The 26,730-nt window shown below is 53.4% G+C and overlaps 1 protein-coding gene across 9 annotated transcripts in view; it reads left to right on the top strand.

Moving 5' to 3' along the window:
- AHDC1 (AT-hook DNA binding motif containing 1) overlaps positions 1-26,730 on the top strand; it is a 63,337-nt gene that overhangs the window by 18,486 nt on the left and 18,121 nt on the right. For 6 of the 9 annotated variants that reach the window (XM_039854909.1, XM_039854908.1, XM_039854912.1 and 3 more), the window contains one exon: positions 23,394-23,571. The gene's annotated coding sequence lies outside the window, so the exon portion shown is untranslated. Of the gene's footprint in view, positions 1-689; positions 8,095-11,980; positions 11,988-23,393; positions 23,572-26,121; positions 26,381-26,730 lie in introns of those variants that run through there. The other 3 variants (XM_039854911.1, XM_039854910.1, XM_039854915.1) reach the window with 3 other exon arrangements.

Genomic DNA, 26,730 nt, shown 5'->3' with positions numbered 1-26,730 from the left:
GCCACATGGGGCTTTCCCACAAGGAGATGTGAGGTCTCTGCCACCTGTTTCCATTTCCCTGTGTGTCTTCAGTTGTCTATTTGAAACTAAGGCTTGCTTTGTCACTTGCACTGTACCCACCAGGGGGACCTTTCTGTGGCTAGGTGGAACCCTACTTGGATTTATTTAACAAACACTTACATAGCATTTACCATGTCCCAGTAGCCATCTAAATTTATAAAGAGATATCCATTTAATCATCATAGCGGCACTATTATTATCATCCTTATTTTACATATTGGACTATTGAGGCTTAGGTTAAGCCTTGTGACTTGCCCAAGGTCACACAGCCAGTACCTGGTGGAGCCAGCCTTTGAACTTGAAACACTGGGATCCAGAGTCCTTGTTCTGAAATACCAGGCTATTCTGCCTCCTTAGAACTCTAAGTGGGAGATGGGCTGGGTTCGTGGGAGATATGATATCTTTGGGGAGCCTTTCGTCAGGTTGAAGGGGAGCTCCAGCTCTGCCTTCACCAACTCCAAGTCTGATTGGGCAGACACAGCCTACAAATCAAGGTCTGCTTTGTGGGGGGAGCAGATGAGTTTCAGAGTGTGCCTGGCTGAGAGGCACAGATCAGCAGTTAGGAAGCCTCTGTGGAGTATGGCCTATGCTGCTACAGTGCTGGCTGGGGTGGGGATGGGGCGGGGGCATGGAATGGTTGGCCTCAGACCATGCCCACTGAGAGCTTGCTGTCTAACTGCAAAAACAAGGCAAATGTGTGTGAACAGTTATCAACAATTGTATAAGAGTGGGAGAAAAACATCACAAAACGTGATGCAGTTCAAAGAGTTTGGGCTTTGAATCCTGTGTGACCTAGTTACTTGACTCTTCTCTGAGCCTCAGTTTCCTCATCTGTCAAGGGGAAATAATGTGACACTGATTCCATAGGGTTTTGTGGAGCTCCAGTAAGATAAAATGTGAAGGGTTTGAGCTCTGGAGCAGGGGCTCAGTGAGCATCCTTCCAGATGCTAAGGTCCAACCTCTGGAGAAAGAAAAGGTTTTGCTCTGGGTGTTGGCATTGGAGCAGAGCCGCATGGGAATAATGAAGATGAGGAGGCCAGTGAGAGTCTCAGCTTTAGAGTCAGACTGCTTGGGTTTAAATCTTAACCATCAAAAAAAAAAAATCTTAGCCATGACAAGTCAGTTACCCTCTCTGGGCCTTGATTTCCTTGTCTGTAAAATGGGTGTAATAATAGTGCCCCTCCGCATAAGATGTTTTAAGGATTCAACTAGTTAGTTCATTTATTCAGTAAGCAATATTGAGCACCTGATGGGTGCCAGACGTTTCTACTGGCTGCAGATAATAAGCAGTCGATACGTGTTAGCATTATTATTATCATAAGTTATATTCTGGAGGAGGGGGCTGTTCAGGGAGGAGGAAGAGAGAAGGCTGAAGCTTTAGAATGAGGATGAGCAACACGATAAAATGCTGTAGAAGAAATAACAGGCTGATATTTTTTGAGTGCTCACTATGTGCCAGGCACATCAGCTCATGAGGCAGGTGCTTATACTATCCACATTTTGCAGATAGGAAATAGATTCAGAGAGGTATAGTGACACACCTAAAGAAATACAGCTAGTAGAGGGTGGAGCTGAAATTTGAGAGACTTAAAAGCGAGGCTCTTAGTGACAGAGCTTTTTAAACTCGATAAGGGGTGGCATAGGGTGGGAGCAGTGATCTAGCAGAGGAAGGAGGGAGAGACCTGGCCAGGAGGACAGAGGAGGGCAACACTTCAAATTCAGGAAACAACGAGGGAATGGACCAAGTCGGCATATGCTCTCCCAGTGGGTTTTCTCAGCAGTAAACAAGGCATGAGCTCAGGGAAGGGAGCAAGTGAAGACTTGGAGGCAAGGCTTCCTGAAGAGGTAGGTCTTGAGAAATGGGCAGAGTTGAAAGAGATGGAGTCAGTGCATTCCAGGCAGAGCACACAGCATCAGCAAAGGCCCTGAGGTAAGAATGAGCCGCGTGGCTTTGGGCTGAGAAGTGGGAAGAAATGGCTGAGAAGTCAGAATGAGGGTTGGGAGGGCTGGTGGCCTCAGGTGCATAGGGAGAGTAACAGCCCCAAGGAGATAGGGAGGGGGACAGATTCAAGAGGCTTAGCTAATGTAGAAATAGATATAACCCCCCATCTGGACAGGGAATAGATTCTAGTGAATAAGAAGGCAGGCCCTGGAGTCAAATTCTAACCAAGCTGCTTCCTACCCTGTGATCACGGTGAGCCACTCGAGGTCTCATTTTCAAAATGAAGGGTAATGAAAGTACCTGTCTCCTAAGATGAGATGATCTGTGAGGGGTGCTTAGCACAGTGCCTGGCACATAGTAAGCACTCATTCATTCATTCATTCATTCATTCCTCAACTACCAAGTGCACAGTTGGTGTCAGGCACTTTTCCAGGGCCCAGATCTGAGAACAAAGTAAATAAAAATCCCTGCCCTCAAGGAGCTTACATTAAGAGGGTGAAATAGACAGTTAATACAAAAATAAGTAAAATCTATAGTTTGTAAATGCTGATAAGTGCCAAAGAGGAAAATGAAATAGGGAAAGGGTTAAGGAGTACCAAGGTTGCAGGGTCGTTGCAGTTTTTTAAAAAAAACTTAGAGAGGCTAATGTTAGTATTATTGTATAGCAGGTTTTATTTTTAAAAAGTACCTTCCAGTTTATAAGGCATTTATCCTTTATGATAATCAAATAAGGCACAGATATTGCTGTCCCCATTTTGTAGATGAGCACATTGAGATTCAAAGAGAAAAATCTGACCCAGGAGTCATGACTGAGGATAGTGCTGTACCAACTGACTCCCTATGATGAAAGTAGTGTTCCTGAAAGTCTAGGGGACAGGAGAGACAGGTTAACCCAAGAGCATATGGGCAGTGGCTAAGGTGGGTCAGTATTGAGGGGTGGCTCTGGGCTGGAGAGCAGGGGCAGAGGCTTGCTTCCAGGAGCCGGAGCTTCAGTCAGCATACCCCACCAGGGCCTGATCTAGGTGAGCTCAGAGAGTGGCTGGACCCAGGGGCAACCCTAAGGGCAGAGCGGGGGCAGCAGCCTAGGCTTGAGACACTGTGTGATTGAGCAAAGGGGCAGAATCTGTCCAGAACTGAGTGATTGTGTGGGTGGTGTGGAGACTGGGGATGGAGAGAGAGGAGAGGAAGAAGTCAGCTCCACTGACCAGACAAGAGGGAACAGCGAGGAGGTTGGTGGGGGCCAGAGCTGGTTGTAAAGGCTCTTGAATGTCAGGCTAAAGACCTCAGCCTTGATGTTGTCGTCAGCAGTAGGGAACAGGGACACAGTGTCATGAGAATGAGATTTGAGGAAGACGAATCTGACACTGGGTGGAGGAGATTCAGTGGAGGCATTTGGAGATGGGGAGCCCACTAGGGGGCTGTCACAGCTGGGTAGGCGAGATATGATGAAGTCAAATTGTAGAGACAGCTTGACCTAGAGGAAAAGTGGGGCCTGGGAGACAATACTCCTGAGTGCTAGCCTCGGGCCTGCCTCATATTTTCTGAGGGACCCTGGCTTAGTCCTTTCCCTTCTTTGTGCTTCTGTTTCCTCATTTGGATTGAACTAAAGCTCCCTCTTTTTTTTTTTTTCTTTCACTATTTGGGCTAAGGATCCATTTTGAGAAGATCCATTTTGATGAGAGCCATGGCCTTCTCTTCAGAAAAATACAAAAACAAGTTTTGGTTAAAATATTATGAGGTTTACAAATCTGCCAAAATCCATGGAACCAAGCTAGATGATCAATAGTAATAAAAATAGCAGTTAGTATTACATGCTTATTATGGGTCATGTGCTGGGCAGAGTGACATACTTCATGATCTTGTTAAGTCTGTACAACAACTCTATGGGGTAGGTACCATTATTATTCTGTTTTACAGATGAGGAAACTGAGGAAGCCTAGGGAGATGGAAGGTTAAGGCTAGGAATTTTAGGATAGGGGAAGGAGAAATGGCAGGGAGGGGGCAGATGTGGGAGGATTTTCAGGGAAAGTCATGGAGAAGCAGAGCTAGAGGTAAATTGTGGGAAAGGACAAGTGGTGTCACTCAGTCCTGAGGCGATAGGCATCAGGCAAGATTGGAGGTGAAGAGTCATTTGGAACCCTCTGGTCTAGCTTCCTAAGGGGTTGGTTATCTGTCCCACATGACTCCCAGCTAAGTGACCTACTCAGGAGCCTCCTGGGAAGAGGCGGAGTATGGGGCTACTCTGTCTTCTTGGCCTGATAGGGTTCTGCACCCTTGGCAGGAAAGGGATTACCCCTGACTCTTTGACTTGGCCTTCAGTGCTGTCTCTGGATTCTACCCTTCCTTCTTCTTCCCAAGGCCATTGAGTAGGGCCAGTGGGCATTGATTTCTTTAGGGGAGTTCAGAAGTGGAGACACCTTTTCCATCTCAGAGAAGAGAACTGGGGCCCATCCCCTGAGATCAGAACAGAATCTGGAACCCAAGCAGCATGGGGTCCATGTTCAGCTCTGGTTTAGATCTTGGTTATCACTATCATCTCGCAGAAGGTGATCTAGATTCGACTAGCCACAGTCTCAGGCTGGAATCTAGATTTATTGTGGGTTGGACTAGTTGGTCCCTTAGAACAGGTCGGCAAATTTTTTGCAAAGTCAGTGAAAATTTTAGGCTTTGTAGACCATTTGATTGCTGTCATGAGTACTCAAATTCTGTCATTATGCCTTGAAAGCAGTCATAGACAATGTGTAAAGGAATAAGCATGGCTGCATTCCAGTTAAACTCGAAGTATAAAAACAGATGGGCTGGATTCAGCCCTTGGGCCATAGTTTGCTAACCCCTGATCTAGAACCTCTCCTGAGGATGTCCAGATCTTAAATCTTACTAGACGGTACTCTGTAAGCAAACAAGGCTGGGGTGTTAGACTTGGTGACATGGAAGGTATTCTAGAGCCCACACTCTTTCTGGGACCTGGATATGGGGAATTGTTGAACAAGAAATGTACTAGACAGTGGTTTAAAGCAGACTAAGCCATACTCTTGGGCTGAGCCTAAATTCACAGAAGGCTGGGGTGGGGTGTTGAGATTTAGACACACACATAGGCTGTGCGGTCTGGGTATGGGGAAGTTGATGAGCTAAAGCCACACAGATATTGATCTAGAGGAGGCAAAGTCTTGGTCCTAAGCCAGAGCACCATATGATCTAGAACAGCACTTACCAATAGAAATGTAATGGGAGCCACATGTGTAATCTAAATTTTCTAGTACCTACGTTAAACAAAGTAAATAGAAATGAGTGAATTAATGTTAATAATATATCTTATCTAACTCAATATATTTAAATTATTTCAACATATAATCATAAAAATTATTGAGTTACATGTTTTTCATATTTAGACTTCAAAATCTGGTGTATATTTTATACTTAAGGCACATCCCAATTTCAACTAGCCACATTTCCAGTGTTGAATAGCTAGTTTCTACTAAATTGGGCAGCACAGGTTTAGAAGCAGGCATTTCTTTAAGACCAGGATCCAGAGGCATCATGAGCCAGAATGATCTGGAATAAATAGAGTTGGACACATCAGAGGTTATACTCTTAGCGGACTTGAACTGGGTATAGACTGACTCACCCTGTGAGAGCATCTAGGCTCTGGGTGAAGAGGTGGGGAGGGAGGGTCCCTCCCTTGGAGTCCTGACCAACTGGCCTCCAACTCCTCCCTCCTTCATCCCAATGTCACCTCTTACTCTGGAGTGTAGTCTGGCCTGGCAGGTGGGGTTGGGGCAGGGTAGCAGCTGGACCCTTGAGGGAGCAGGAGCTCCACCCCTCCAAGCCAGCTGCTGCCAGCCTTCCTGGACTGACTCTGTGGAAACAGGGGGCCCAGAGACAGAAATAAACTGCCAGGTTTCCGGGGAGGAGTGGGGGGCCTGCCAACCTTTGTGCTTCCTTGCTTGGAGGAATGGGCGTGGGGGCAGGAAACAACTCCAGGCCTTGTCCAAGGCTGTTACCCCTGCATGCCATCTTTCTTCACCCCCAGATGTCCCCACCCCCATGGCTGAGGTTTGGCTAAGTCTAGAATTTGGTGGATTAGTGAACCCCGGCGGGCCCAGGAATCTGGGTCTGACCTTGGGAGCAGAGGGTGATCTCCAGAGCCCTAGATACAGTTTGGTGCCCATGGGGATAGTGCCTGTGTGCCCATTTCTAGACCCCTATCCTGGGGTCCTCACTTGCTGCTCCAGAACAGGAACTGAACAGATTCAGAAGGCTGCAGCGGGGCATTGGACTAAGAGTTGGAAGATCTTTGTTGGATGTTCTGTCGCTAACTGGGCAAAGGCAACTTTGGGCAAATCACACTTTGAGCCTTTTCCCCCTCTATAAAAAGGGGGCAGTGTTTGTCCCGCTTTTCTCAGGGTACTATGGTTCAGTAGTTAACTCAGACTCTGGAGCCAGAGTTTATCTGACTCTGACATCGTGTGACCTTTGGCAGGTAACTTAACCTTCCTGAATCTGTTACCTCATCGACAAAAAGGGATTATTACCTATTTTATGGGAGTCTTATAATTCAAGTGCTCAATAGTGGCACTTGGATAGTCACTAAGCTCCAAAGGATTGTAAATGAAAATGCTTTATTCAAATATAAGGGAGTCATCCCCTAGAAAGTCCTCTCAGACCCTCTCATTTTACAAATGGAAGGCCTCATAAAGAGAAGGCGTTTTGCCCAAGGAGAGGCACACAGCAAGCAAAACCTTTATTTGGAATCCACCATTTAAAGCCAGGTGGCTCATTCCCAATTTACAGGTAAGGAAATCGAGGCCGGTGATTGGCCACCGGTGCACCATGGCGCTATCCAGTGAGGCCTGAGTGCGTCGCTGAGGAGGGAGTGCCCTGGCCGCCTGTGCTCGGAGGAGGGGCGCGCAGGTAGCGGGCGCCTTGGAGCCGCAGCGGGAGCCAGGCACGCTATTAATAATCCGCCCGCCGGGCCTCGGCGGAGAGCGCAGGTCCGGACCGCCGCCGGACGCGTCCCGGGCCTGGGCCCGAGCCCGAGCCGGGTCGCGACGTCCCCCAATTCGCCCCGCCACGTGACCCCACCCCCCAATCCGCGGGCAGCCGAGGGCCCGGGCTGGCGGGCCGGCGGCCAGGAAAAAGCCGAAAACACCGAGGCTGGGCCGCTTCACTCCCGCTCAAAATAGCCCGCGGCCGGGGCTGCCACGCATTCCGCCGGGCCCGGGGCGCGGGAAGGGGCGGCCAGTCGGGCCCCCGCCCGGCCCGACGTGGCTGCCCGGACAGGGTAGAAGGGGGGGGCGAGGGCGGGCCGCGCGGCCGGCCGGCATGTGGCTCTCCTTCGGGGAGCCTTGGCAGCCCGGGCTGCGCGCTGCGCCGGGATGATGGAGAGCTTCTGGAATTTCCTGCAGCTGGAGAGCGCGGCCGGCCCGGGGAGCGGGCTGAGCGCGCGGCTCGTGAAGGGGTGCCTCGGCCTCGAGGGTTGTGGGGGGAGATCTTCTTACCCGCCCCAGACTGCGGGAGAGGAGGCAGCACACCTCCCCTCCCCCCCGGCCACTCTTTTCGGGTCTGGCGGGGGTCCAGTCCCGCCCTCCCGGCCTGGACGTCGGAGAGGGGCCAGGTGCAGGCGACGCCCCTCCCCCAGCCGCCTGGTTTCCCTCTTGCCCGTCACCTCCTCCAGGAGTCAGAAGCTCGGCCGCCTCATTTGGGAGGGGGGCGGGGGTGGCAGGGATCAGGGTGCAGCGCAGACCTGCCAGGTAGCCCGAGAGGCGGCGGCAGGAAAAGTCGGGGGCGGACCGTTCGGGCCGAGAACAGCTGGGCCAACGGACCAGAGAGAGCCTCCACCAAGAGGCCTCTCAGGGCTTCTGTGAGGGAGGCGAGGCAGTCTTCTCCCAACAACCCCTCACCGCCCCCCCCCCCGCAACTGCCGAGCTGGTAGGGGGCGGACGTGACGGAAAAACCCTGGACAATTTTTCTGGACGGCGGCTACAGCTTTCTTTGAGGGTGGCTCAGCACCTTGCAGGTCCCGAAGTCCAGAAAAGGGCACACGGGAGGGAGGGGGCTTCCTTTTACAGGAGCCCTGAGATCCAGGGGAGTAGGTAAGTGACTTCTCAGGGCGCTCTCTTGGCACTGTGGGTTGGGGGAGGGAAAGAGGTCTACTCTGCCCTTTGTGGGGGAGGGGAAGGGACGCTTGCCTACAACTTTGCTAGTTCCAGTACCATTTGGTGCTCTGCAAACTGATGAGCCGTTTGGCAATTCTGCAGGCACCTCCCCCTCCTGGGATGGCCCTTGCCAATGGTCTCTGTTCAGTCTCATTTCCTGCCCCAACCCAGCACACCCTCACCATGTTATACAAAAGCAGTGGGGATAGATACAGTGAGAATCCCTTCTCTGCTACTCACTGGCTGTGTGACCTTGAGCAAGTCCCTTCACTCCGTAGTCCCTTTGCTCATCTGAAAAACTAGATAATAGTAGGTAGACCATGGCTTTGTTGCCGGGCTTAAAGTTGCGTAAGTAAAGCAGTTAGCACACAGAAATAAAGTGCACCTGTGTAACATAGCCCCATTCAAAGTAAAGTATCTGAATCCCCTTCCTCTCCTGTAAAATTTGGTTTCCCAAGGTAAGTAGTGCCTCATTCAGGCTGGGAGGATTGAAAGACGTTTTTATTGAGTGTTCATTTATTCATTAAACACATTTAATGTAGTTCTCTGCTAGCTTCAGACTTGGGGAGAGACTTCTGAATTTGTGCTAGGGACTGGGAACTAAGACTGGTGACGATGCTATGTTAAAGCTGAAAGGGCCTTTAGAAATCCTGCTAAGCTAGCTCTTAGTACAAATGGGGAAACTGAGGCCCAGTGAGGGGACCGGGTCCCCTCATAATGATCCTTCTTTTCCAGTGGGAGAGTGGGGTGGCTGGCAGAGAGCTCTGGGCTGGGGGAAGTTGGGGCAGCCCCTGGCCCCGCTCCCTGGGGCATGGCCCAGGCTGGCTGAGAGGCTGATGGAATTCCACTTCCTCTCCCTCCCATCTCCATGCTGACCTTTCACTCCACCACTGTTAGAGTGGGTGGGGGTGGAACCTAGACACCCAGATTCAAATTCTGATGCCTGTTGGCTCCCCCCCAGCCCAGGATATTGGGCCTGGGCCTGTGTCAACTCCTACCCTCCCTCCCTTCCACCCCCTAGTTCTCCCTGTTTCCTATTGGATTGGCCTTCCTTGTGTAGGAACTTGTGGAAGGAACTCAAGGCTCCATTTGTTGTCTATGTGAACTTGAGCAAACTACCCCACCTCTGTGAGCCTCAATTTGTTTTTCTGCAAAATGGAGTTGAATAAAAACTTACTAGTAGAAAATCTCTTTTACAAGCATCCCCAAGGCTTCCTGGTAGAGATCTATTTAAATAACAAAAGGCAGAGATCCCCTAGAATTTACATTCAAGGCCCGGAACCAGGCAATCTTCCTGTGTCTTTGGTTTGAGGAGGTAGCTCTCTGGTGCCCTGTGATAGGAAGTGGAGTAGGGATAAGTATCCACTAGATCATTTTGGCAAAGCTCAGATTCGAGAGAATTTATGTGGCCCAGATTTCAGGGCTGCCAGGTGCCCATGTCTCTGAATGCACTGCTGGGCAGTTCTCAAACTCTTTAGGACTGCAGACTCCCTCTCCAACTAATCCAGTCCCACCTCCCCCTAACCGTACCCCCCTTCACGGTTTGTCTTCAACCCATAAAGGGCTATCACTGAGGGACTAGAAGCAGCAGTTGGGCTGTGTGACTTTGGGCAGTCTGCTTCCTCTCTGTTTCCTCCTGCATAGAGGAGGAGACTGGATTAGTGACTCCCTAAGGCACCTTCCAGCTCTGACAGGCTCTGAGTCTGTGTTGACTGATGTATCCTAGGAGATAGGAGCACACAGAACCGAGTCAGCTGGGAGATTCCTGTTGAGGTATCCTGCCCCCCCCCAGGCTGGAGTGCCTCCCTTTCTAGGACACACCCTTTGGAGATACTGGCTGAGATTGTGGTGGGTGAAGGGGGCATGTCACCCAACTGAGTGGTACTGCTGATTTCCAGGGTCTCTGTTGTCAGTAGCAAGGCCTGTGCCTAAGAACAAGAGCTTGTTTCAGGCGGGGCTGTGAGACTTCTGGCTTCTAGGAGAAGGGAATGTGTGTGTCAGTGACCAGTCAGCCTCCAGGGAATTGGGGGTGTGGTGCACAAGGCATCGAGTTTGTGGGATGGTATGTCCAGAAGAGTGATTGCAGGGGCAGTATATTGGGGTGTGTACACGACAAGGAAGCTGGCATTGAGAGGGAGAAAGAAACAGATGAACCAGAGAACCAGGCTCTGAGTTAGAGCAGGCTGTGTGGAGAGGCTTCTGCCTTGTGGGAAAGTGGTGGAAGATTCAGCACAGTCGGACGAGACGGTGAAGTCTTGCCTGTGCCTAGATTTTACTGCTTGTTCATAGGTGTTGAGCTGAGCTGCACTGTTCTGAATTGCAGTTGTCATGTTCTTTGTGGAGGTATCTATGTCGGGATGTCAGGGTTTTCTGAACGGTGAATGGCTGTTTGGGGTGCATGTGTCTGTACAGAATGGTATTGTAAGGCAGTGGGTAGCTTCTGTCCATTTGGGGTGCTGATTGTCTTGGGGGCATCAATTCTGGCTGTTAGGAAGCCTTGGGCTATATTGGGGGCATGCTGGGTTGTACAGGAGGATGTTTTCAGGCTGTGAGCAAATCCTTGCCATGTTTTGGGTGCCTCTTCCCCCTCCATAACTTATACACTGGGAGGAAGGTCTCCTGGCTTAATCAGTCCCTCTGCAGGTAGGCAAGCAGGCAGCACAAGCCTGTTCACACTCACACTTGCAGTAATTTTACCACAGTGCCTAAGTCAGGAACAGGCGTGAATTGACCTTTTAACCCCTTCCCCACCACGGGATTAGACTGTTTCCTGTTCAATCTCCTCCAGAACCAGTTCCATCCCGCCTGCCTCCCCACCAAGGAGAGGATAAGCAACCCCCATCTTTTTTCTTCCCCCTACCCTGTCAAACCTTTGTGAGGGGGGTGGTCGCTGAGGGCCCGGCTGGTGCAGGGTCTGGCAGGAGCTGAGGGCCCAGGCGGGAGTGATAAATATTGAAGAGGAGGGATTTCGGTGTGGGCTGGAGCAGCTGCAGTGGTTCGAGTGTCACACTATCTCTCCCCAGGTTTACTGACCCATTTCCATTCACGCGGCTGCTGGTTTCCTAGCAACGGCAACAGTCCCCCCAGAACAGGCGGAGTGTGTGTCTGCCATTAGCGACTGCCGCAACTGTGTCAAGGTTACCCCGCTCCCTGCAAACCCACCCCGGCGGGTTTGTTTTCTGCCAGCGCCTGGCACACACCGTGCCAGCCAGGGAGGGGGAGGGGAGGGGGCCGGGGGCCAGCCCAGCGGCTTGGGTGGGGGTGGGGGACCGAGGAAGAGCTGTAGTTCCTGGTCCAGTGGGAGCCAACTTGGACTGAGGCCGAAGCAGGCCCCCCTCCCTTGGCTGGTGGAATTCCTGAGCCCGAGGGGAGCAGGGGGCGGGGCTGTCCCTCAGCCCTGACCCCCGAGATTCCACAGCCTGGGGGGAGGGGTGTTGGGCCGAGGGGCCTCTGGGAAGCCTGCCCGATCTGACCCCACCTGGCTTGTTCTGCTTCTGCCCTGGCTTCCTCCCACTTCTGCGCAGCTCCATGCTCTCTCTGCTCTCAGCTCTTTGTCCCGGTCTCTGCCTGGTCTCCCCCATCAGACTCCCCAGGGCAAGGTTGTATTTCTCCCATCAGACTAGGGGCTCCTGAGGTTGGGGTTCATGATGCCTCCTTTCCTTCTCCCCTCAGCACCATCTCATGACTTTTTCCAAATGTCATGGGAGATGAGATTAAACAGTTGGGGTGGTAAATAAAGTCTAATTTTTCTTAATAGAGACAAGTGGAGGGTATTGTCACCTCTCGGTGAAGTAGACTCTGCTTGTTCTCCCCCACCTGGCAGCACTCCTGTAGGAGTGGCTATTGGAAGTAGAGTACCCCTCTTTTTCACCCCAAAAGCCTGGCTGCGAAGGGTTAAAACAGGTCCCCCTCTCCTCACCTTGCCTTGGTATGTGAGCTCCCCCTGGCTGGGGGGATGGGAGCATGGGGCCTTTATAGTTTAGCCTTGTGGCCTGCAGACCTGGACCAGTCACACATTCTCACCTATGTAGTGGGCTGGAGCTGAGGTGGAGGGCAGGGCTTAGAGAGGGCTGGGTTTAAGAGAATGGGGCAAGTTACCAAGAAGCTGGGGCTAGGGGCTGCTGGGAACTTGGAAGTATTGTGCAATATAAACCTCAGGAAATCTGAAACTACCTCCTATTCCTTCGGGCCTCAGTCTCCCTGTCTTTCCTCCCAGTTTGCACCATTCAGAATGTTCCCATGGTCTACATAGTTGTGATACAGGTACAGACCTGGTCCCAATTCTAAACAAAGAGTGTGGTAGAAGCAGTTTCTGACATGCAAGGCAGCACAGAGGCTTGTGGGTAACCTCCAGTATGACTTTCTGGTGCTTGGAGGAGGTCGGCTGAGTTTTTGGCTGGGTGAGATCTAGGGTACAGAGCAGGCTGTGTTAGACAGTAGAAGGAGACCTGGGCGGTGACCCAGGAAGCCTGGTTCCCTGCCCAGCCCTGTGCCTGACTCATGGCCTCAGTCTCCCCATCTGAGGAGCTTAGGCCAGTGGTCTCTAAAAGCCCTCCTGTTCTGTTAAGGTAGTGATTCTGGGTGAGGGATGAGTGGGGGGCAATAGTCCAGGGCTATGGGAAGCTGCCAGCTCAAGGGGGAGTTTGCAACGTGATCCTAGAGCGAAAATAGCCCAGGTCATTTTCAGCTGCTTGGGCGGAGGTATCTGATCCAGGCAGGGCAGGGCATCTTGGGCAGGGGGCAGGGAGGAACATTCTGTAAAGCCCTCTGGGAAACCAGACCCCAGGATGGAAGGGTAGGAAAAGGTTGGCATGCCCGGCTGGGCTTCCTGAGACCCACTGGGGCCCTGGCAGGGGCTCCAGAATGGAAAGATGAGGAATTCAGAGGGTTAACAGGAGGTGAGAGCTGGACTCTGGCCCCCTTTGGGTCCTGGCCTGGATAAGGTGAAAGGTCAGCCCCAAGGAGTCCAGGCACAGCTGGGGAAAGAGTAACCCGATCCTTCTCCCTAGCCAGGCTAAGGGGATCACAGAGCCGCCTCCCCTAGGAAAGGTGCTTTGACATCCCCAGGAAAGAGTTTGTTTCGACTTGTTCCCAACAGGGGTTGGGGACTAGAGGAGGGTCCTGGCCCAAGGGGTCAGAGAGAGCTGCAGGCCTGGCGCCCCAGCCAATATGTCAGTGCTTTGTCATTCTGGGGTCGGGAGAGGTGGAGGTGAGCCTGCTGGAGAGGTTAGAGGTGGCCCATTCTGGCCCTGCTCTCACTCTGTGTGCCCCATTTATAATGACTCTGAAGCTTAGAGGTAGAAGACTCTCCCCCCTCCCCCCACCTCCAGCTCACACACTGGTTAGTGAGAGAAACTGCCTGATACTATACTAGACTGTGACACAGATGTGTTTGGGGTGGAGGATTACACCTTGACTGAGATGGCTTTGGGGTCTGTAGTTACATGTGTGGTGGGGTGTTAGGGTGTAAGGTGGTGATAGGAGGCAGAGATAATACATGGAAGAACATGGCCTCTGAAGTCAAGCTTAACTTGGGTTCAATTCCTTGCTGCTACCTAAGCAAGCTATTTAACCTAAGCCTCAGTTTCCCTAACCACAAAATGGGGTTAATAGTACTCACCATAAAAGAGTAATGGCAAGGACTGTTACAGAATAAGTGCTTGGTAAAAAGTAACCCTTAATGAGCTTCATTGTGTGCCAAGGCCACACACTGTGGAACCCACACTGAAGCTGGTCTGACTCTAGAGCAGGAGTTGGTGAGCAGCTACAGATGGAGGGAGAGGGTAGTTATGAGACTGACTGGGTCAGTGTCCCCAGAGCCGTGCATGAGGCAGTGGGAATATGCAGGTCACTTGGGGTCACATGAATGGTGTTGAGTCTGTGGCAGCAGGTGGCTGGGGCAAGCTTCTTAACTCCGACGCCTTGGGCTGGCGATAGCCCCCTCTTCATGCAGGCGGACTTTGTGCGGCCATATGTGGGTGTAGCTGTCCCCGGAGTGTGACTGTAAGGTATGTTTGAGAAGGCGCAGGCATCCCAAGAAAGAACAAGTCGCCTTTTGTACGCGTCCAGCCCCGGGCTGGGCCGGGCCGTCTCTGGGGGATCCCCTGTTTCCGCGCCCAGTTCCCCGCCCACAGACAGCGCCCCGGCCCCGCCCGCCACCTGAGGGCGGTGAGGCGGCCTGAGCGCCCCCTCCTGGGGCCCTGTGCTGCGGACGTGGGGCAGGGGTCTGGGGGCAGGGGTCTAGGGGCAGAGGCCTGGGGCAAGGGGTGCTCCCGAAGCTGTGACCCCGCCCCTTGTGACGTCACTCCAGGTGTTACCAATCTCCAGGAGCCCTGCCCACGAGCTGCCTACCCGCTCCCAGGCATAGCTCTCCTGTGATCCCGAGGCGCAGTGGGTGGAGGAGGAGGCAGGGCCAGCCTATGGGGTGGGGAGACCATTGAAGGCCTCGCCCTTCCTGCTTTGGGAGGGGCTGAACTTACAGCCCCTGAGACCTTACAGTTCATTTCCCCTTGAACCTCACAAGACTTCTCCTCTCTCCTGGAGCACTCAGCCTTCTTGCCCACGTGTTTAAATCTTGCCAGGTACTGCTCTCTGCAGGAAGCCTTCCAGAACTGATCTCCCCACCCCAACCTTTTTTTCTGATTACCTACACCCTTTTAGTGACCCTCTGTAATAACAGCAGTACCAGTACTACTACTAACACCAGCTGCTGTCCACTGTACTGTTTATTGTGTACCAGACTGATCCATGTTTTTTATGGAATATCTTATCTGGTGGATCTCTGATTGTTTTCACCTAGTATTATGAGCCTTTCTCACCCACTGGATTGGGAGTACCTCTGGGCAGGGGTTCCAGACATGGCCTCGCTCAGAATAGGCACTACTATATGTTTAGGATGGATGATAGATGAGAAGAGAGGCCCGTGGAAGGAAAGCACCTTGTCAAAAGTCGTGCAGCAAGTAGGTGGAATAGTTTAAGCTAGAAATCAGGTTTCCTGGCTCCATTCAGGTCTTTGGTTCTAGTGTGACTGAGAATAGAGTGTTGCACAGAAAGATGCTCTAGGCCTTCCCTTATAGGAGTCCTCCCACCCCCAAGATCAGAAGAACCCGAAGTCTGTCTTCTGCAATCTATACACCTTGTACCAGAACCCCTGACTTCTGGGAGGAGGAGGAGGAGATACTGGGGAAGCTGGGAAGGCTTTTGCAGGCCAAAGGGGCCGTTCTGGACTATAAGGAGTATTATGGGCCCAGTGATTTGGAGGTAATGGTTCCAGGGACTTAAGAATTTAGCTTGTAGGTGGGAGGTTCCAAGTTGGGCAAAGATAAGTGTTGGGAGCCAAAGTATGTGGGGGTTCAGTGCAAGGGAGGCAGGAATTATGCTGGGCCAGCACTCCCCCTACCAACAAGCTGGCCCGTTGGAATGCTGGGAGGCCCGGGGGATGGGGCCAGGCAGCCAAGGTGTCTCTGGTGGCACAGAAGCAGTTAAGAGCTGCCTCAGCCCGTTCCTTCAGACAATTAGTGACATCTCGCTTGACAACACCACACTGAGCTGATGCAGACCTCAGCCCCCTCCTGTCCCCCCCCCCAGCCGCTTCAGCTGTTTATTCTTGGGCTTTAACAATTGGGATTCTGACTTGGAGGAGCAGGCGCCCCGCGCTGCCCTCTGACCCTCCGTCGCCTTGGCAACTGGAGCCCGGTAGGCCTGGGCTCTTGCGTTAGGATTACAGATCCTGAATTCACAATCTTGCTGCTCCCCTGCAAGCAGAAGCAGCAGCTGCAGCAGCAGCATGCGGGATCTTCAGCTAGACTGGAAGGGACAGAGAAGGGGGATCCCCAGGGGCCAGCCTGAGGCACGGGTGGGAATCTGGAATGCCTACAGGTGATGAAAGTGGTGCCCTCCTGGCAACCTCCATGGAGTTGAGCAGGGCCCAGAGCCCTCCTCAACTCCCACCATCTCTCATCTACTCTCTGTAAACTTTCTTCCTGGTAGAGCCCGGAGAGAAGGGGCGAGGTTTCTTCATCACCCCCCTCTTTCCTCTCAGCCCCCTACCATGCCCAGAACTTCAAGTGCCAGTAGACTGTGCCCCTGCCGTGCCTGCAGCCATGGCAACAGGCCCCACTCTCAACTTTGCTCCTTCCTCCCTACCACCTCCAGCAGCCAACTGCCCCAGCTGAAACCAGAGCCGATGCATCTGTGAGCCTCATGCCCAGACTCCACTCGATTTTTATATCTCTTTGAGCCAGAGTGATGGGATTTTCTTTCAGGACCCTTTCTTTGAGTCGACAAGAGTGTTCTCTATTTACTATACTGATTTTCTGAAGTCATCTTTCTGACCTGTCTTTTCTGGATCTTGTGGTTACTGGTTCTAGTTTCTGTCCCTTGTTTTCGTTTCGAGCCGATTCGACTCCGAGGGATTTGAGTCTTTGTCGCGATCTCGGAGCGCCTTCCTCTTTCGTTCCGAGAGTCGATCCTCCAGACGAGATCCAGAGCATTCCCGAGATCGAGATTTAGTCGAGTTCAGATGCCCAACCTCCCCCCCAACACACAGTCTTCCTCTTTCTGTCTCTTCCTGGATCTGATTCTCTGCCTAGGTTTCTCCCTCCCTCTTTCTCTTCTCTCTGACTCTCTCCCTCTAAATATGTAGATTTCTTTCAGGTCTTCTTCCTCTATTTCCCACTTGGTCATTTCACTCAGGTTGAAGCTGGGAGTGTGAGGCCCTCCAGAGTCACCCTAAAGGAGTCCCCTCTCAAGTAGAGGCCAGATGTCCTGGTACCCCATTGGGCAAGCATAGTTGAATCTCAGATGGGGAAGAGAAGGCCTAAGGTCAAAGAGCCCATGGAGCGGTGGGGCACCAGGAACCAAGAGTGCCAGGCCTCCCTTTCCGGGGTTTCAGAGGATGGGCTCCACTATCTAGTCTAACTTCTGCCAGTCCAGGTGGGGGGGCAGAGGGTGGTCTCGGGCTGGACTGTCTCAAGAAGGCCCCCTAATTATAAGGACTCAAAGAAGAGCATGTCTAGGCCTCTCTGATTCCTGGGTTTTGTCTCCTCCCCTGCCACAATGATGGCTGTCTCAAACTGTACCTCAGTTTTCCCCAGTGGCACATGGGTACTAACCTTGCTCTGTATCTGACTTCTTTAAAGTACTTTGAGTTCCTGGAGCAAAGTCAAAGTCATGAAGAGGGAAAGGGTAGAGTGATTCCCGCCCCCTTGCTCACCAACCCCAGGTAGACTCCAGCACGTAAGGAGTTGTCTCATGCTAGGGGTAGAATAAGGATCCTGTTTCCTGAAGTATCTGGTGGAGGACAGTGCCCCACCCCACCTCCACCCCCAAGACTGGCAGCCCCTGCTGTGAGGCCCACCCACCCTCCCAGTCTGGGCAGTGTGGCCTCTAGCCCTCCTCCCTGTATCCCTTCTTTAAGGAATGAGCTCGGAGTCATGGGAAACAGGCCTTGGAGTGGGGGTTCCAGGCCGCTAGGAAGAGACCTTGCCTCTGGGTGTGGTGAGGCTTGGTCAGGCAGAAGTTCTAGGACCCTGGGGTCTGGACACTACTCACCAAGGGGCCAGGCGGGGGAGTAGGGGTGCCTGGGGGAGGCGGGTTGCTCGCAAGGCATGCTGGGCCCCCCTTGGCGGGTGGGTGGGGGGAACAAAGCTGGCATCGAGGCCTCAGCTAAAATTAGCCGTTTCCCTGCGCGGGAGCGAGCATGCCTGCCAGCCGCCCAGATCGCCGCTGCCTCGGCAGGCCATCTGTCGCCACGTTTTGCTCAGTCCCCTAGGGCCCCCCAGCTCTATCCACCCCTAAGGGCTAGAGGGACTCTGCTGAGGCTGTTCCTGGCCAAGGCTCTGGTCTCTGCTGCTGTCATGCTGTGTGACCTCAGGCTAGGCGTGTCCCTCTCTGGGTTCCTATACAACAAGAAGCCCTTGGACACTGACATCCTATAGCTCCAGTTCTTCCAAGCACCAGGTGCTGGCACCGGTCATAGGGGCTGGGGCACGGGCTCCCTGCCTCCCTTAGAGCTAGCCCAATGGTCCAGTGTTTGAAGGTGAACCAGGTAAGGTTTAGGGTAAAGGCCCAGGATGTATGACAGACTCCTGTCAGTATTTTTTGGTTTCACTGGACAGTCGGGCAGCTCTGTATTCCTCCTTACACCCCCACACATGCACAAATTATGGACCACCAAGCAGTCTTATAGAAACAGCTCTAGTAGGAAGCCAGGAGCTAGAGGGTGAGCTCAGCTGATACGAACTTGCTCTGTGGCTTGGGCAAGTCTCCTGCCCTCTTTGTCCTCTTTAATAAGAAGCTCCCATTTCTTAAGCACCAGCCCACTTGATGTCTCCTGAGGCTGACATCGTCCCTGCTTTACAGATGAACAAACTGAGGTACAGAAAGCTGAGGTTCCTTCTTAGGTAGTGGTGGAACTAGGAGTAGATAGCTGTGTCCTGCTTCCCATGGCCTCCAGTGCTCTGCTTGCTGGTCTCCAGCCTCAGCTACTTTCAGACCCTGGCATGTCCCTGGCTGCTGCCTCTACCCTTCTCCCCAAAGCTAGAGTCTGAGCTGCTGCTCCAGGGTCATTCATCTTGGCCTGGGAGGAGCTCAGACTTGAACCCAGGCCCCTTGGCCCTAGCCTCCCTCACTCTGGCCAGCAGGCTGGGCCTGTTCCCTGGGTGAGTCATGCCCCTGGACTTTGGCCTCCTTTCAGGCTCTGTGGCCTGAATTTGGAGAGGGGGGCCTTTGTAAGAAAAAGGGGCTGCCCTGGCAGCAGTAGGGGTCTGAAGCTATATCCCTCTGCCTTCTCAGTCCTGGGCCCTGAGGGCTTGGTGACAACAACCCATTACCTGTCTCGCCTCCACCAATCTCTTAAGTCTTATAGGAAGAGCTCCTCAGGCCTCAGTAAGTGACAGCCCTCCTTCCTCCCTCATTCTGCCCTCTCTCGAGATAACTACATTCAAATAGAAATGGGATGAGAGTAGGAGCTTGGAGTGATGGCATTTTCAGGTTGTCATGTGCTCAGGTGGCTTCCTTCCCAGCACTCATCTCCCCCAGCACCAGGCCACTGGGTTATTCAGGAGGAGGCCACGGTGCCTCCCTTCCTGGTGTCCAGGGACCAAGGTCACACCTAGAGCCCCATGTGCTTCCACCTCCTCCTGGGGCCAGTGGTGTTTGTCACTGGGGCAACATGCGGCTGTGCCCGGCTCTGGCAGTGCTGGGGTGACATTCATGCCCTGTGAGCTGTGACGCCTCTGCAGGCAGAGGACAGCACCACCCAGGCTGGCAGTGATGGGGGAGGGGTGAGAGTGGGCTGTCACCTGTCCTAAGCAGTCATGGGGTAATACTGTGTACCCATCCCACAGTCTGGAGGCAGGACTCATGGGGAAGGAGTGGAGTTGGGGGGTCTGTACCTTCTTCACACCTGGACGGTAAAGCCTGTGTATGTGTGCGTGCGCGCACGTGTGTTGCACACGAGAGAGAGGCTTTCTATGCATTTCACATCCCATTGGGGTGGGGGTAACTGGTTGTATGTTAGTTACACCATTTCAAGAGTATCAGCCTGTGTTCCTGTCTCACTGTTTGGGGGTATCAGATGTGCCCATCTCACGCTTTGGGGGAAGTGACAGGTTATGTGCTTAGCTCACCGTATTAGGAAGGTAGTCACTGACTTGTACACTTGTCTCTGACTGTTGGGTATGTGTGAGATGTCACCATGTGCCCATCTCATGCTGTTGTAGGGAGTGACATGTGTGATTATTTCATGCTGTTGGGAGGTTGTCATTAACTTGAGAACTTGTCTGTCACCCTAAAGAAACAACATGTTGCCCAGTGTTATGGAGCTGACAGTTGGTGGGGCCTTCCCATGGAGACCACAGGGCCCCAAAGGGCTGGCCAGAGGAAGCACTTGTGGGTGGGGCAGCCCCAGTCCCACATGACCTACCTTTTGACCCAGGTGCCAACCCTGGGCACTGTTCCCAGGAGGGAGGGACCCAGTGTTTTTCAGACGATGTGGAACAGGGCCTCTGGGACTGGGGCAGGTGGGGCACCAGGCAGAGTTTGCATGGGGGGCTGTGTCCCCGCAGGCCTGGGGGACCCTATTCCCTGCCTCTTCTGCCCCTGAAACTGTTAAACTAATTAAGGCTGTGGAGCCGCAGGATTAATCGGGGCAGCTCGGCGCGGGCCAGGAGCTCAGGTAGTCGATTAGTGCGCCGCGGAGGATATTGGATTTCTGAACCGCAAGTCAGCACTATTCGGGCCTGTTATCTCTCCCAGGCTCGAGGGTCAGGAGGCAGGAGGCGGGAGGCTCCGGGCATGCTGGCTGCCCCCGCCCAGCCAGCTCAAAGGGTCCACTCCCCCTGCCCACACCGCCATCTCTGCCTGTTTGCCGGTGTCTCCTGGCCCTGCCGCTGCCCATACAGTGCCCTCACCCAGCCCTTCTTCCTGGCTCATCCTGGCCTTGCGCACTGTCTCCCTCCATCACCTTCCGGTCCCCCGTCTGTCAGGCTGGCCTCCCCAGCGCTGCCAATGCTCTCTGGCTCTGCTCTCTCCCTCTCAGTCCCACCTGGCCTGACTTGCACTCTGTACCTCGCTGGCACTTGCTCTTCAGCCTCTGACCAGCCTCTCCAACTCTGCCTTCCTTTCCCTGTCCCCCAGTCTGTCTGCCTCACCAATCTCTCTGTCTCTCTGCTTTTGTGTTTGTATGTGCCTGTCTCCGTTTCTGTCTTCATCTCTCATGTCTCTCTGTCTCTGTTTCTCTCCTGTGTGTCTCTGTGTATCTCTCTATATATATATATATATATATATATATATCTCTCTCTCTCTCGTTTTTCCTCCTCTGGCCTCCAACCTCTCCCTCTCTTTTTCTTTCCCCTTCCTCTGCCACCCCCCTCTTTTCTCTCTCTCTCTTGTGTGGTCTAGACTGGTGATGCCAGAACAAATCTCCTCAGCCAACACCCTGAACAAAGGCCAGAGAGCAGCTAATAGGAAACATGTGATTCTGCCTTGCCTGGAGCACCGTGAAGGCCTAAGTCCCAGCCTCGGCCACTTGTCCCCCTTACAACATTCCCCACCACACTGTCCCTTGCCTCTCAGGGGCTCCCCCCAGCCTGTGTGGGCACAGTTGCAAGTTTCCCAGTCATTTACATTTCAGGGGGGTTGCTGACATTTATCAGTTGGGGAGTATCAGGTTGTGGAGGGGCTGGGAGCAGCTTCGCTCCTTTTCCCCAAGCCCCCAGGGCCAGGCATACCCCATGCAGACTTCCCCCCACCATCACCATATGTAGGAGAACAGGGCCAAGACGAGCTGAGCTGTGGGGGCCAGGATGGGGGCAGTCAGTCCACCCCCACTGGAGGGCTCTGGAGCCACCCAGATTTCCATCTTTTCTGCCCTCCTGGGCCTCTGGGGAGCTGCAGAGGTGGGGGGGTGCTCCCTGAGGGCTTGGGAGCTGCTGGGCTGCATTTCTGTGCCCACCCAACCACGGGGAAAGGGGGGACGGATCAGAGGAGGGAGGCTCTGGCAGGTTGGAATTCTCCTTTGCCTGTGGATAAATTGTCCCTAATCCAGGCTTGGGGAGCTGTCTGGCTCCTACAGAGAGAGAGAGAGAGAGAGGGAGAGAGAGAGAAGGCAAGAGATAGGGAGGAGGGAAGCAGGCATACAAACACAGTGACAGACACACACTGTCTCACAAAGGGTCTCTCACATGCACACACACACGCACTGATGAGTTACACAAAGGTACCGCACAGACACTGAGGCACCCTTGGTCAGACAGGCACACTATGGCAGACAGACCCTCCCACATGTTGGCACTGACATAGCTGTACTGGCACAGACAGACAGTGACATGGCACAAGGACCCAGAGGCGCACAAAGATAAGGTCATACAGCATACACATGTGTGGACACACACACAAGCACATACTGACCCGTGGTGAAACAGACCCACAGGGACACCATGACCAGTCACACCATCACACCATGACCCTGAAAAACCAAAGAAAAGCAGAGGTAGGAAGGAGGCAACACTGATCCACAGTGACACCAGTGCCTGCAGTCACAGGCCTCGAGATGGGAAACCTGCAGGGACAGCAGAGAATCAGTCGCTCTTCCGCCCCCGCCCCCGCCCCCACCCCTACACACACATTCAGAGAGCTCTCAGACAGGCAGAAGCCAGTTTGGCTCCTGACACAGCAGGATGCAGAGAGCGAGGCAGAGTGTATGCACACAGGCACACTCATAGTCTGACCACAGCTGGGCACACCTTGCCACATATAGGCACACACACTTCACCTCTGTCTCTGTCCTCACAGATGTGCAAACACAGGCTCAGCTGGACATGCACAAAGCTGAATAGAACCAGATGCACACACCCACACATATAACCGAAGACACCGAACCCATGTACACATCAGCCAGAAACCCACAACCCCACACATGTACTCTTAAACACACGTGTACCTACACAGATATGAAAATACAGAGAAGCATATAGAAGGCTAGATAGGCCAAGGAACCCACATGCAGGTGTCTTTATCCAGGCAAGTGAACAATCATAGACGTGCATTCATACGGGCAGGATCGCTAACACACATAGAAATTCCCAGGCAACCAGAACCTGCAAGGAGTCCATGATGCCTGCTTCCCAGACTCCCTCCGAGCTCCAGTACAGAACTCAGGGAGGCAGACAAATGGGCGGAAGCAGGGGAGTCGTGAGAAGGGCTATGGCTGTTAAAGAGGACAAGAGACATAACCAGTAGCTGATGGAGAAGGGTAAATGCCAGCTGCATATGCACCCCTCATGGAAATCTGCATGCACCATCACTTTGAACAGCAACTCACACCTGCAAATTATAAATAAGTTCTTAGAATTTATAGTTTCCCCAGAGCACTCCTCCCCATTCACAAGATCTCCCCATTTTACAGATGAGAAAACAAAGCCAGATTAAGTGACTAGCTCAAGATCCCACAGTTAGTGAGGGTTAAGCCAGGACTATCGGACTCCTAAAGCCAGGCTCTTTCCACCACAGCATGTGTATTCAGTGTGCATGCATGTGTGTACCTGCACATACAAAGATACTGCTTCCCAATAGGAACCTAAGGTTTCAAGGTTCATAACTCCCCAGTGAAATGAGGTTTGAGCTGATTTAATTGTATGCAAGAGTGAACCCCATCTAAGATAGCCTCCTGGTCCCTCAGTCTGGCTCATCCTGTGTCCGTGCTTACACCTCTGGTGCTGTGTTTGCTTCCACAGATGGGAGCTTGCCTACCTGTCTACCCATTAGCCTGGACCCCAGAGCCCGCTCAGCTAAGTGTGTGCAGAGGGCCTCGGGTTCGGGGCGACTCTCAGGCTGCCGAGGAGACCACCCTGGAATCGCTGGCGAAGACAAGCCTTTCCTGCTGAGCCGGGCCTTTCTGCACAGCCTGCTCAGGTAAGTGACAATGTATAGAGAAGCCAGGTCTGTGCTTGGGCTCCCCCAGGAAGTAGGGATCAGGGGATTTACTTCCCTCTTCCAGCAGAGATTTCCTCGCTCCCAGATCAGGCCAAAAAGAGGTCTGTTATAGAATCAAGATATGTTATTCAACTTACTCAAACTCTCCATGGGGAACTGAGGCCCATGGGTATATAGCAAGTCCTCTGGAGTCCTGCCTCCTAGTCTAGGGACTCTTTCCTATTCCTTGATGACCTAAGAAAACTGGGAAGAGAGTTTCTGACGGCGAGCAGAACTTGGGGCAGAGATGGAAACCAGAGTGGCCAATATGCGCAGCTGACTGAAGTCCGTGGAAGCAGAGAGCTAGGAGGCCAAGGTGAGGTGCTGAGAGGACCTAGGTAGTTCAGGTATGTTAGGCTGCCCTCTTAGGATGAGGTGGGGCAGGGGGGGCAGGACCCACCTCCCTAGTCCTGGCCCAAATCAGCCCACCTGGAGAGCACCATGCAGGCCAGGTGGGGCTGCCCTGCCCTGCCCTGCCCTGCAGAGGCAACTCCCTGAACTGACACATGAAGCCTCTGGGCTCCAGGAAGCTCTCTAGAGCCCAGCCTGCCTGGGGACCCCACCCAACTTCCAAAAGAGCATTCCTGGGGCCTGAAGTCTGGGGGTGGGGCCTTCTGGGATCGTAAAGGTGGGGAGGTTCAGCTGTGGGAGGATGCAGGGCTATGTGTACCCACTGTAAAAGTACAAGACATCTTGTGTGCGGGCACGCAGGCGTGCATGTGTAGGGCTCTGTCCTTAGGTGTGCAGGGTTCGGTATACAAGAGTTGTGTAAGTGGACTGAGCTGGGGGACGTTTGAGAGCTGTATATGTGGTAGGTACATTGGAGTGATGAGTACAGGATTCAGTGTGTGTCCAGGGCAGATGTGGGAATATTGGAATGTTGCATGTGCCACACTGGGTTGTATGTGAGTACAGGATGCTAGTGCACAATGGAGAGGTATGTAGAAAAAAATCTGAACACCGAGATGATATGTGAGTACCCCCGGGATGCTGTGGTGTGTATACACTAGGATCTCTCCGTGTGTCACTGGGGAAACATGTGTTCAGGGTTCTGGGTGCACGCTGGAGGTGGGTGTGCACATGGCTCCGTCTGTGCTTTGGAGGTGGGCTGGGCAAACCTTCAGCTGAGCTGGGCTCAGCAGTGCCCAGCCTTGTGGCCAAATCGCTGAAGTCACTTCCTTTCTAGCAGCAACTTTCCAGGAGGAGGAGTTCTTCAGACCTGGGTGGGGAGGGGGGGCGGAACATGAGCCTCAGGAAGGAGGGAAGTGGGGGAAGAGAGGCTGTGGGGAGGTGTCTGGTGGCTGAGGAGGGAGTCCTCCTGGGGAGAGACAGCAGAAGGAGTTAGTGGCTTAGACAGAAGTCCAAAGGGCCAAGGGGGCAGGAGGGGAGAAGGGAGCAGGGCGGGAAGAACAGTCCCTGGGTGAAGACCGAGGGAGGAGGAAGGAGGGCCGCCCAGCAGTGACCTCCGGGTCTGCAGCCAGAGCTGTCAGGTAAAGTGCCGGCACCTGGGCACCCAGGCAGGGGGCCGGTGGGGGCGGTCTAGGGGCAGAGAATCTGCATGCTGCCAGGTAAGTCTCCCAGCCCAGCAGGAAGGTGGCATGAGGGCCAAAGCAAAGGAGCCTCAGGTATTGGGGGTAGGGGAGGGTGGGGTGGGGTGTGTGCTGAAGTGTGTGTCAGGTGGGGGAGCTGGGCTGAGATGGCCCCAGGGCGGTGCTGGGGTTTGTTCTCCCTTGGGGGGCATCAGTGGTTTCCAAGGGACACCTAGTGGTGAGGGAGAGTAGTGCATTAGGATAACTGAGGTGGGAGGGGGTGAAGAAGCTGGCAAAAATTAAAACTGGTGGTTGGGACTAGAACAGTTGGAGGAGGCTGCAGGGGAGGGGGCTGACTCTCCAGACCGTGAAGAAGTTTGGTTTAGAGGAGCCCAACAAACCTAAATTCAGGCTCAGCTCTTCCCTGTCATGGCTGTTTGTCCTTAAGGGCAAAACTTACCCTCTCTGTGCCTCCATTTAAATGCCAAATAAGTGACAGCTGCCATTATTATTTTCATTATTGTCATTTTTTTGTTATGATTTTGGGCCGGAGTCAGGTTGGAAGATCTTCGAGTACAGTTGGGCGGGTGGGAGGAGGCTGAAGAGAAGGAGATTGAGAGAGGCAATGCTTAGTTCCTGATGGGCAGATCTTGGGAGATAAAGGCCCCTAAGGGAGATGCTGGAGGTGTCACAGCAGCATTAATAGCCCCTTTGATGCAGTGTTTTCCATTTGAGGACATCCCTGGGACTTCAATCCAGGCTGGGAGGGAAATGGTGTGGGGGGAGGAGGAGTGTGCTGGGAGAAGGTCATGAGGTCAAAGTGAGAGAGCTGGGGCTGGCAGTCTGGCTCCCCTGGGGAGGCTGTGGGTGGGGGAGGGGGAGGCGGTCTGGGGAAGGGGTGGGGTGGTCACAGCCGCAGCGGGGGAGGGTGGGGCTGGGGACTCAAGGATGTGGGCTGGCGCTTCCCGGCACTGTGCACAGCAGGTTGGGGCCCTAAGCTCCCTCCCAGCTGTCTGCTGTCCCCATGGGCAGGCTCATACATACTGACCCAGTAGCAGACAGAGGGACAGAAAGATCCTTTCGATTTTTTGGGAGACATGGAATAGGTGGTGTCCTTGGGAGGGGTCCAAGAAAATGGCTGCCTGGGTGTGGTGGAGAGGTGAGCCAGCTGCTTCCCTCAGATCTGGAGGCTGCAAGAGAGCAGTGGACAAAGTCAAGAGGTCTGGCAGGAGAACATGCCCAAAAGTCTTCATGGGTGGGTGGAACAGAAGCAACCACTGGAGAGGAGGTTTTTCCCTTCTGCCAAGATCACACCCTCTGGCCCCAAGTGGGAGGTCTCCAGAGCTGGGAGGCTTGGTGAGCCCCACCCTCAGTAAGGGAGGGATGGTGGCTTCCCATAGGCATCTCAAGGAAGGCATCAGGAGCCATGGGTCAGCCTATACTGTTAGAAATCATTCTTGGAGATTACAGAGTCTGAGCCTCTTCCCTCCTTTGTGAGAGTGTTACCCACAGGTCTTCCTGAAAGAGCAACAGTGAGATTCTTGGAGCAGAGAGAGCCTGGCCTGGGAGG

Source organism: Pteropus medius, unplaced genomic scaffold (genome assembly GCF_902729225.1).
Source record: "Pteropus medius unplaced genomic scaffold, Ma_sr-lr_union100, whole genome shotgun sequence".
Lineage (NCBI taxonomy): Eukaryota > Metazoa > Chordata > Mammalia > Chiroptera > Pteropodidae > Pteropus > Pteropus medius.
Note: the sequence above shows the minus strand (reverse complement) of the source record. Positions and strands in the feature narration are given on the sequence as shown.